This window comes from Pinus tabuliformis, chromosome 7, assembly GCF_031772625.1.
Source record: "Pinus tabuliformis cultivar Carrire ecotype Pingquan chromosome 7, CPIR1, whole genome shotgun sequence".
Classification (NCBI taxonomy): Eukaryota; Viridiplantae; Streptophyta; class Pinopsida; order Pinales; family Pinaceae; genus Pinus; species Pinus tabuliformis.
In genome coordinates this window covers 1,831,441,278-1,831,452,683 of record NC_142293.1, presented here as the reverse complement: position 1 = coordinate 1,831,452,683, position 11,406 = coordinate 1,831,441,278, and the positions used below count along the sequence as shown (strand labels likewise).

Sequence of the window (11,406 nt, the reverse complement as noted above, 5' to 3'; positions counted from 1 at the left end):
TAAGAGGTATTCAAATTACCCCCTTGTTCACTGAATGAGGGTGGCAAGTCGAAGTTTCATCAGTCCATTTTCTCAAAAGTGTAGATAATCTGAGTTTTGAATGAAATGAAAGAACAAAATGACATTTTAACGTCCACGAGACTAAAAATAGTCTATGGGACCATCGGTTCCCTGCTTTTCACCTTTTGCAATTCAATCATTTTCTTATTCAAATTGATGATGAGTTGACCCAACCTTCCAACAATCCCCTTGTTGAAAAGACAATGCCAAGAAGCCGATGCTAACATATTCCCATAACTTTCTTGATGCCTTTGAACACATCACATTCCAAAATGAAATGTTTTTCTAATTCTACTGCCCCACACGTGCAAAATGTACACAATCGTTCTTCCTGAGCTTATTTAGGCCTTTTCCACCGTCTTGTTTCACACATAAGTTGATGCGAGCTGATTCTTAATTGAGCAATAAGAACCTTTGGCCTCCTCAGAATGCTAGCTCCAATGAGCCTTTTTTTGTAGATCACACATAGGGTTGAATTCCTCAATGCAATACTTCTTCTTTCTATCCAACTCTTTTCCCCATACCCATTTACGAAACTTCTCCATAACAAAATTCTTTAGCTCCTTGCTATTTGTGGGACAAGCATTGAGGTAGATATTCCATTTTTGCATCCATGGTGGTTTTGTCTCATCCATGTTTTCTTTCTTTCACCCATGCCTTCATTGAAAATAACATTATGCCATCTACCTAGTCCCATTTGCTCAATTATTGTTAGATATCTTATGAGTTGCACTATAGGAATTGCTTTGATGGAAGTTTCCCCTGTTTCACATAACATTATCTCATAAGGTACCGAACTTTTTATTTTGAACTTGCTCATGATCAAACGTTTTTGGATTTTCTCAATTTGTTTCCATATTGAGATGGGGTTGTTGCTAGCCCACAATTCACACCCAAATAGCATCACTAAACAAACTAGGAGTCCAAAAATTACTTTAATGGTTTTCCAATCCCATAAATTTGCCTCTCTACATATGTTTTGAAGAGCATATAATGCTTTCCATGGTCCTAAAATTCTCTTCTTTCTGCAATGCTACTAATTAAATTTGTTGTTGAAATCAATCCTGATGTACTTTTACTCATTTACTTCTTCAAGAATGTTGCCTTCAAAGAAGAATGTACATTGGCTTTGCTTCCTTTTATTAGAGAAAATCATTATTTTTGGCTTGCTAGTATTGACTTGCATCGCCACTGCTCTACAAAAATGATTAAGGGCATATAGATGCGTCTGCAATCCATGGACCGATTTAGAAATCAATGGCAAGATCATCAACATATACAAGAAGCTTTATCACAAACTCCCCCAACCGAACACAATCTCCACCTTGCATATTATCAATATATAAACCAAAGAGAGTAGGGCATAGAGGGAAACCTTGCTTGACACCAATGTCACTTCTAAATATTTCTAAAATACATGTTGAGGTTCTAATTTGGACTTTCACCTCTTCATAAAGTCTATGGACAGTGGGTCTATAATGTATAGGAATTTCAAGTTCTTTCATTCTACGCCACAACTTATCTCTAGGGATTGTCTCAAGTGCCTTTTTGAAGTCAACAAAGAAGAAAAATACTTCTTCTTTGTCCTCCCAAACCTTTTCAATAGTGTGTCTCAATGTAATACCATGATCCACTGTAGAATTCTTCGGCCTAAAACCCGCTTACCCTTTTTCCCTCTTTTCTTTTACTTCTTCCCACTTACTGATTCTGTTTTCTAGCATGCAGCTGAAAGGTTTTGCAAACAAAGGATTGATCATAATGGTTCTATAATTGGAAGGATTATTAATGTCTCCACTTTTGAAAATGGGTATTGCTAGGCTAGTTGTCCAGTCTCTTGGGAATCCTTGTTGAATTATGGCGTTGAATATTTGCATGATGTGCGGTGCAAGAGTGTTCATACCCCATTTTAGATACTCTGCTTGAATTTCAACCATGTCCTTTGACTTTCCTATTTTCAGCTTCTTAATTCCAATATCCACCTCTTGTAACATGAAGAGCTTTGTAGTTGTGTTGATCCTGGGGGGAGACTCTGCCTCTGATTCATTCTCATAGAGTTGTCTTACATATTCAAACCATTGATTGTATGTAATATTATTTTTTATTTTCTTCTTCCTTGATTGAAGTTCCCACTAGAAAAGGTTTGGGTTATTATTGCCTAGATATATTAACTCTTCTCGCCTTATTTGTTTGAATTCATTTTTTTTCCTTTTTAGTATCTCCTGATATCTTTACATTCATCTTCTCCTTGCTAGCCTTTTTCAAGGTTCTCCTTATCATTTTGCATTCCTCATCAAACCAAGTGTTTAAAGGAAAACAATTTGATTCTAATTTCCTATTTTTTTTCTCTTTTTCACTTCTCAAATGCACTTTGAATTATATATGTTAACTCATGTTTGTTGAAGCTTTTGAATCCAAGTTTATCCTTCTGAATTAATCTCTCTAACATTGTCTTGAAGATAGTACAATTTTCTTATGTTAGAATAATTTTTCCCCTTGATAGTGATTGCCGAGAGCATTGGGTTTTCCTCCTATTTTGTATTTCTTCTAACCATGATAACTTTATATAAATTGGGTTATGGTTTGATTTTAAGTCCCAAATATGCTCTCCAATATTAACTTTGTCTATCTTTTCTATCAAGCTCTGTGAACAAATCACATAGTCAATCACACTTGCCCCATTGTATGTGTTGCAAGTGAACTTCCCAAACCTTTTGCATCTATCTAGACCATTTCAAATAATTAAGTTGAAAGCACCGCATAGTGTAAGAAACTCCTCTCCAAAATGATTAATAGTTTTGTCATCTTCTGAACACCTCACCCATTGGGGATTCTTCTCTTCAGTGAGCCAAATAGGATTGTGATCCTCTTTTCAACAAAGAATACTAGTTTGTTGATTTGTTGTTCTAGCATTGAAATCTCCCAATAAAAAAACTTCTCCCTGCTGAGAGTACGTGGAAATATCTTTCTTTAAAGCTACATATGTATCCTTGTTGTCTAGCCCCTTAGTTTTGTAAGTTTTTAGACTTGAGGGGCAAAATAACATGTTGCAATTCTTATGTGATTCTCATTCTCTGGTATTTTGAACCATAAATATTGTTTATTTGCATCTTCTTCCATTAACTGAATGTGACGACCTTATTTTTCTTTCACAAAAACTAGTATTCCCCCATACCCTTTTCCATTTTCTACTACCTTATTCCAAATTGCTAACTTCAAATAGCCATCAAACATAGGAATTTTGCAACCATCATGTTCATGAGTTTCCGTGAGACAAATATGTTTCTACCTTCTGCAATAGGCCCTAACCCAAGTCCCCTCCTCCAAGAGTTACCTCTACAATTCCGAAAAACTAAACTTAGGTAGGTCGGGGTAGGATTTGACTGCTATGCAGTTTGACACATAAGAGTCAAATTTGAGTCTTCACCTCTTTTCATCCATACTAATCTTGTTGTTTTCCTCCCTATTATCAAATTCTCTTTTTTTTCTTTACTGCGAGCTTGCTGCTCTGTTTTTCCCTGAGGCCCACACACTACAATAACTGCTTTACCATTGTACAACCATGCCCTTCTCCCTTCATTTCTTGCTACTCTAATTTTCTCCACTTCTTCCCTTCTCTCCTCTTGTTGCTTGTTGGTTAAATATTCATCTAGGAAGAAGTGTGAGCCTTTCAAGAGTTTCTTTCTTCCCAAGAGATGGTGTTTGTCTTGCACACTTTCCATGGTGACTTTTATGGGTCGAGGTCTCTCTTCACATATTTCCCCATCCTCCCTGCTTGAAAAATTTTCCCTTTTCAATGTAGTTTCTCTTTCAGAAAGTCTCTTGTCAAATTGAGAGTAGTTTCATTCTTCCCATAATATCTTATTCCCTTGATAATAAAGTTTGTTTCCATGTCATTTCTTTCTTTTTGTTCTCTTTCATGTGCTCTACAAGCACTTGCATATTCTTCTTCCTTTGTCCTTATGTAACCATTAGTGTCTTCAGCTCTAGCTTTGATTTCTTTTGGATCGTCTTTCCTATATTTCTTTTTTTCCTTCTCTTTTGAAATTTCTATTTACTAAGATACTTGTGTATCTACCTGACTTTCTTTGGAAATTATCACATCCTTGTTTGTTTCTTTTGATTCTTTCATGGTTTGCCACGTTGTTTTCATGCTCTACCACTCTTGTTTTCCTATCTCTAGAGCCTCTTGTAACATTGTTACATGTTCTTTTAAAATTCTATTATCTTCCATTAAACATCAATTTGCAAATGTGATCTCTGAAATTTTGCGGCCCCTTTCCTGTTCTTCGGCTTTCAAAATCTCCTTCCTTGTCTTGGCCTTCATCAACTCTTGGGTGTAGAGATCCAATGACCAAATAAGAGGTGTATATGTGGGCCTAAAAATGGTTGACTCTTCTTTATGTTTGCTGCTCTTATTTATTTTCTCTCTTTGGAAAATTTTTCTTCTTCTTTGTTCCCATTTAAGGCGAGCAAGCATATGCCTTAAAATGTCTCGATATTGTTTTGCATTTACCCATATCCACTTCCTTGTTTTGCTTGGGTGAGATTGCCAAGCCTACCCTTGCATCTCTAGAATCCTTCCTTGCTAAAAGCCATTGGAAATGCAATTGGGAAATTTTACTGCAGGTGCCCAGAAATAGAGGAATATGTAAGAACCACCTATGCACGCATCTGTGTGGAAATGGACTTCACCGCCGGATTCTAAGCTGAAATAAGTCTAACAAGTAAAGACTATGTGTGGAACCAGAAACTCGATTATGAAAGTGTCCTCTTCAGATGTGGATCCTGCTTTGAGACAAGCCATCTAGCAAAAAAATTCCCAAAAGCCTCCCAGAAAAAACCACCACAAATCTACATGGTGGGAAGGATCACAAAAAGAACACTACACTGTCATCAAACAAGAATACTTTAGAGAAAACTTTGAATCACAAGAAATTGGACAATAAAGAAACAACTCTCAAAACAAGCAGGGAGAAAGCCCTGCCCAACAATAAAAAAGTGAACTCAACAACCCCTCAAGCATCAACAATTATGAGGATTCGAATACCGCACAAAATAAATCTTCATTTAACAGCAAAGTAGATCTCCTAGACCAAACTTCTTCTCCGACTATCTTCAAAAGGACGAACACAATAGATCATGAAGCTAAGACACCAATGTCCCAAGAACCAGAAGAGATGAAGGAGATGCAAGATAAAGGAAGTTGGAAGACCATAGAGAAAAAAAGAAAGCTACAACACCAATCTCGCCAAGAAAGACGAGGAGCCAAACAATTAAAAACTAAGAAAATTATAGGTCCGATAGACCAATTTGGTCTCAGTGGACGTTAACCACTATCATCATCATCAATAACTTTTTAATCTTAACTATTTTAGAAAGTTAAAGGATTTTTTAACTAAAATATGTGCTTAAACTTTAAGTCATTCATAGAATTGATTTCTCTGGATTTTAAATTTATTTATTAAATTTCAAGTTTAAATTTTATAACTAAAAGAAATGTTGAAAATAATAATCACTTATAACAAAAATAAACTATTTTATAAGATGTTTAGAGTAACTTGACATTATTCCAAACCTAAATTTTACTTAAATAATTAAAAATATATATATATATTATATTATATTAAAAAACAACGCAAACAAGGAAAGAATTCAGGTAGTAAAATGACATTGATTCACAAGTTTGTTTCCAAATGATCTAGAGTTTCTTGTCCGACAAAGTGATTGGCTTGTTCCGTGTAATCCATTATTCCCTTTCATGGTACCAATAAAATTTAACAATATAAATCTATGAATTTTTAAAAATGTAAAATGAATATGTTGTGAAGTAATTATAAGTAAAAAAAAATGTGACTAATATGTTTAAATTTTATAATTTGGTTATTGATAAAATATTTTAATACTTAAAAATATGTTAATAATAAAAAAACATTTTAATTTGCATCATAAAATGTTTAGATGTACATGTTATATAGAATATTTTAAGATCAATTGCTTATACATTATATATCATTTTAAAAAAATTATAAAGATATCATGAAGAAATTAATTTTTAATGGTTAATATATTTATTTGTTATTATGTATACTTTATTTAACATTTAAAAATATAATTTAAACAATGAAAAATAATACATTATATTTTACATTTTAGCATGTTGTCACATCCCCACAGCCAAACAAAAAAAAAATTACGCTAAAGTTTAAAGTTCTTACCCAGCGGTTTAATCAAAATAACATTTACTATGCCACCTCCGCTACATACGGGGTCTGGTTTACCTTTAATGCGGGGGAGTACTTGTGACAGCGCTTTCTGTACTGATATTAATTGGTAACGCGCTCAGAGCTGGACACATCAGCCATCACCTCGGGGTTGGCTCAACATTATCCCCGAGACATAACTACACGGTACTGTCAAATGTATTGAACCTGCAGCGATATGGCTCTCCTCGGGATTCCTAAACTGATCGAAGGTGGAAAACTCTGTCTATCCCATCGGACGGCTAACCTTGCTCCTTACAATCTATCAGTTTCTTACCACCGGGGTTGGAGCTCATTTGGTTCATTTGGTCTTGGCTCTCGGGAGAGTTCCGCTGCTCGTGAGTTAGCAGGCCTGAGGCATTCTTGCCCTCTACCGGCGATCTTCCAGCAGAGATTTGGCAGATTTCCTTCCTAACAGGTCTGGTTAATTTTGTTTCCACTGTTATTATTTTTCCCACCAATTTTGTTTTCACCCTATATGCTCCGATAACACTTAACTACTGTTAATCACCTGTTGGGCTTTGTATTGCAGGTTCTATTTACCGTAACCATGCTACGTTGTCGATGGTGGTAGCTAGTTCTCCCCGTCTCAGGCATGGATGCGCAGATCTTCACAGGTAAGTTCGTTCCTCTACGCCTCTGTCGTTTGGAATCAAGGTGGAAGGATTACTGGTTATAATTCAAATGACTGTCTGAACGTTTCCTTGCCAGGTCGGGTTACCCGTCCCTACTTGAGGAGTTTTTCTTTCGTTCGGCTCTGCTTCTCTGGGGCCATACCCTACAATCTACAACCCAGTAAAGGGTTTCGTCTGCAAACATACATTTCGGGGTTATTATTGTGTTTTAGTCTCATTTCAATATTCTGCATCATACTAGCCTGTACAGAGGCCTTGTAATAATGTTACGCCATTTATTGCCTCAGTTTGAGGTTATGTGGTTTAAGACCGATATAAATTTTTCCCTGTACATGCATTGTGAGGTTTATGGCTGCTGGGTTGAGCGTTAGCACGCTGCTCCCCCTTACTGTTAATGTGTAACCCTAAATTTTGTTCGAGCAAACTATCATTCGGCTCTTGTTTAAGCTACAGACACTGCTCTTATTTCCCTTGGTTGTTATCTATGTAAACATGGGGATTGCTCAGCAATATATACACTTTGCAGTCTATTTGGTTTATTTCCTTGCTGTGCGTGATTCTATATTGTCAGTATAATGAATTTAAGCTCTAGTTTTATCAGTTGTAATTTCTGTTGAACTCATCGCATTAATTCAGAAATAGAAAAGGGTAACCCCTACTCTTTATAATTTATGTCCCAATTTCATCGGATTGGGCGAGGTTGCTTGCATGAATCCTTGCTACAGGTTATATTTATACAAGTTACAGGGGTCCTCCTACGACCTTGCCGGTTCTTACTATCATAATTTATTACTTGCTTGTGTGTAATGAAAAACATCGATGCTCGCATGTTTGGCCGTATATATATATTATATGCATGCGTTCACCACAGTTCTGTCTACAGCATGATATGTGCATGCATTGGTCACAGTTTTTTCTACAGCATGATATGTGCATGCATTGGTCACGGTTCTGTCTACAGCATGATTAAAATGTTCGTCCCAGCCCGAGGCCAAGGTACCCTAGCAATTCTTGTCTTGATGTTTTTGGTGAATTGGATATAACTGGATTACTTGTACATGGCTTCGAGTTCCAATAATGAATCTACACCTTGTTTTCCATATTATCAAAGATTAAATGAAAACTGGACAGAGAGCGTTAACTGTCATATTCTCTGATATTTAAGCAATTATGTATATTTGTTTTTTTTTTTATTTTGTACAATGCATTCTCTGCTATTTTATGCAGTTATATATATCTGTTTCTTCTTTTTGTTGTCTTTTTCTATGGCTCTTTTAGAAGGTTCCCTGACAGTTCCGCTCATAACGACTCCCTGAGTTATATGGGCTTTTCCTTTATAAATAAAAGAACAGTTCTCTTTATGAATAAAAGAATAGGGTTTCCTTCAAATAAAAAGAACAGAAAACAACAAACCCATGTACAGTTCTGCCACTAGGTTTTACTCTAGCAGGATTTCCCAGTTTAATCTTCTTTCATCCTCCTCTATATTATAACAGGAACAGGAATTAAACTGCCCTTATAAGCTACCTATTAATATCAGTACAAGAGAACTGCCTCATACCTGGTGTTCCTCTGATTGAAATGTCGTTTTCCGGCAATAACCTGGAGGAATGAGAACTGGAATTTCTGAAACTGTGTATAGATCCTTCTCCTTTTAAAAAAAACAACCAACCACCCAAAACTGGGTTTGTCTTCTATCATCCGCCCGACCACGAGATTCGTCCTTCAGGACCAGAATCTCCCCCCTTGCTTCTTGCCAGACCTCAATCTCAGCAAGCTGCTCGCACCTCGAGCAAGGCTATCTGATCATCACCAGACATAGCCACCTCCCTTCTCTTGGAGTTTTTTTTTTTTTTTGTTGTCTGCCTGTCCTCCCAGCCCAGACCAACCCCCTTCCCCCCCCCCCCACCTCCGGGAACCTTCCCAGTTAGAGGAGGTGGTTAGGGTTGCAGTTCACTGCAACTGTTTTCTCCAACTTCCCTCTCAGAAGTTGCCAGCATTTCCAAAAGATCCTTTTCCATCATATTAAAAATAATATTAATAATAATAACAATGCTGTTAAATTCCAAAACACTTTAATAATGTCATATTCAGTGCTGTTAAATTCAAAAACACTTTAATAATGTCATATTCGGTTTTAACCACAGTGAATTCAAATATTTACATTTTTCCTGGGGTATTACACATGTGAAAAAATTTAATCTCTAAACTCATATTAAATCAAAACTTAAAATAAATTTATATTAATTTTAATAAAAATAAAAATTTCACAATTATAAAAAAAAACCACAACCAAAAATTACGTGTGGAAGAAATTACATCTCTAAACTCATATTAAATCCAAACTTAAAATAAATCTATATTAATTTTAATAAAAATAAAAATCTCCCATTATTAAAAAGAAAAGCCACATCCAAAGGTTATGTGGACTAGCAATGTGAAAACAATAAGCAAGGAATCTGAAAGGTATTGGAGGTGACTGATGCGTCAATTGACTTGTGAAAATAACTTCGTCAATGGAAATTGGACTAACAGCTCCCGAAGTAAACTGATTGTAAGGCATTCATCAAAATGGTGACTTTTAAAATCACTCTCGATTCATAAGCATTGACAAAAATATACTGTTGCAAAATAATGAGTATTGGATAGAAATATACTTTTGTTTAATGTTAACTCAAACAATTATATGTTGGCTCCCTGTAACAGTGTAGAAGGTCAACACTCCCTGTGTGTTATGTGGCATGTGTTTAAATCTAACGATTTGTGTCTGTTTATTAACACCTGGGGGTTTTGGTGTAACGGCAATCGTGACTCTAACAAGTGGTATCAGAGCTAGAGGTCTCGGAGTTCGAAACACACTAGGCTCGTGTTGGGGGGAGATTGTTGGCTCCCTGTTAATGGCAGTGTAGAACGTTAAGTCAATGCTCCCGTGTGTTTTGTGGCATGTGCTTAAATCTAATAATGTCCTGTGTTTCGTGGCATCTGCGTTTTGTGACATGTGCTCCATATCATTTACAGCTAAAACCGTTCTCCAATATATATATATACACACCAATGATATTACAAATCTCAACCACAACGAAAAGACAGGATAATGTGGCATCTGCGTTTTGTGACATGTGCTCCATATCATTTACAGCTAAAACCGTTCTCCAATATATATATATACACACCAATGATATTACAAATCTCAACCACAACGAAAAGACAGGATAATGTTCTTCAGTCAAGAAGAGGCGTTGTCAGAATGATGAATACCAGATTCAAATCCAGAGGCGTTGTCAGAACGATGAATACCAGATTCAAATCCGGAGCCTTAAACAACTTTCAACTCTAAAATATCCACCCCAACCCTAGAAAGCAGGGTGAAACGTCTGTGCGGCGCTTGATTCTTTCAAGCGGAAAGAAGCACAGGAGGTGGCCTGTGATAGATTACCCTTCCCATGTTCTTCCGCGTCTTTTGGCTTTTGCCTCCCTTGTCATTTTCAGTCATCAAATCTCCTGTTATAACTGATGATGATTTGTTCTTGATGTCGTTGAAGGGCACCATATCTTCTATACTGAAATTCCTCTCGCTCTCCCACCGAGGTTGAGCGCATGCAAAACACAAAACACTTAATCTGCAATGCAAATCCAATCAATTAGATCAGAATCAATATCTACCAGTAACCCTGTAAATCGAATATACAGACAATTAGCTAATGTTATGAAACAAATATGTTGTTGTGGCAGATAAAGACCATAGGGGAGTTATTAGTTGGCACAGGACCTGCTGCTTCTGATCAGAACATGATTTTGGAGGGTTGTGGTCATCGTCCGAGTACTCCGCCTGATCACATGCCAGATCTGGTGCAATAACGTGGGAATCCATATAATCTATGTATGTGCAGTGAAAGAGATTCAACTTACACCATATGTTGCCGAATGACAGGCTTTTATGTTATTTGTTTCTTGAAATCCCAACAGCTGGGAAGCAAGCAGCAACCCACTGTTTTTGGGATTTGAAATACAGCAGCGTGAGATAACGATGAAGAAAAGGAGATGGTAAACCGTGGTAGACAACCCCAAACGCAATACAGTTGGGGCCCCTTGTTTTGCGTTGTTTGGATCCAGCCCACCTCCGTCCGCTAAACTACTCGCTTCATGCGATTTGCAAGTGGACTCAGCAGAGCGGTAAATAAGAGGATTTTATTTTTGATAAAGTTAGTTTATCAATGACTCAAAGTTTCGTTTGACGGTTTATTTTTTCAAAAAATTATAATAAATACAATCATTTTATTTTCGACAATGGTGGTCTTTTCAATGATTCAAAGTTTCATTTGAAAAAGAAAAATTATAATTATAATTATTTTAAAATCCTTTAAAGTTTTCAATGCTGATGAACTTTTACTTTCAATTAATTTTTTTTGGATTTAACAACAATTTGGATTCGATAAAGAGGGAATAATGAT

The 11,406-nt window shown here is 36.3% G+C and overlaps 1 long non-coding RNA gene across 1 annotated transcript; it reads right to left on the bottom strand.

The window, feature by feature from the left end:
- Positions 1–10,129: 10,129 nt before the first annotated feature.
- On the bottom strand, positions 10,130–10,938 carry LOC149255739 (uncharacterized). The gene is made up of 2 exons (XR_016266411.1): positions 10,725–10,938; positions 10,130–10,575 (listed from the first exon to the last, which is right to left on the bottom strand). It is a non-coding gene; the product is annotated as an uncharacterized LOC149255739 (long non-coding RNA).
- Between the last annotated feature and the right edge of the window lie 468 nt (positions 10,939–11,406).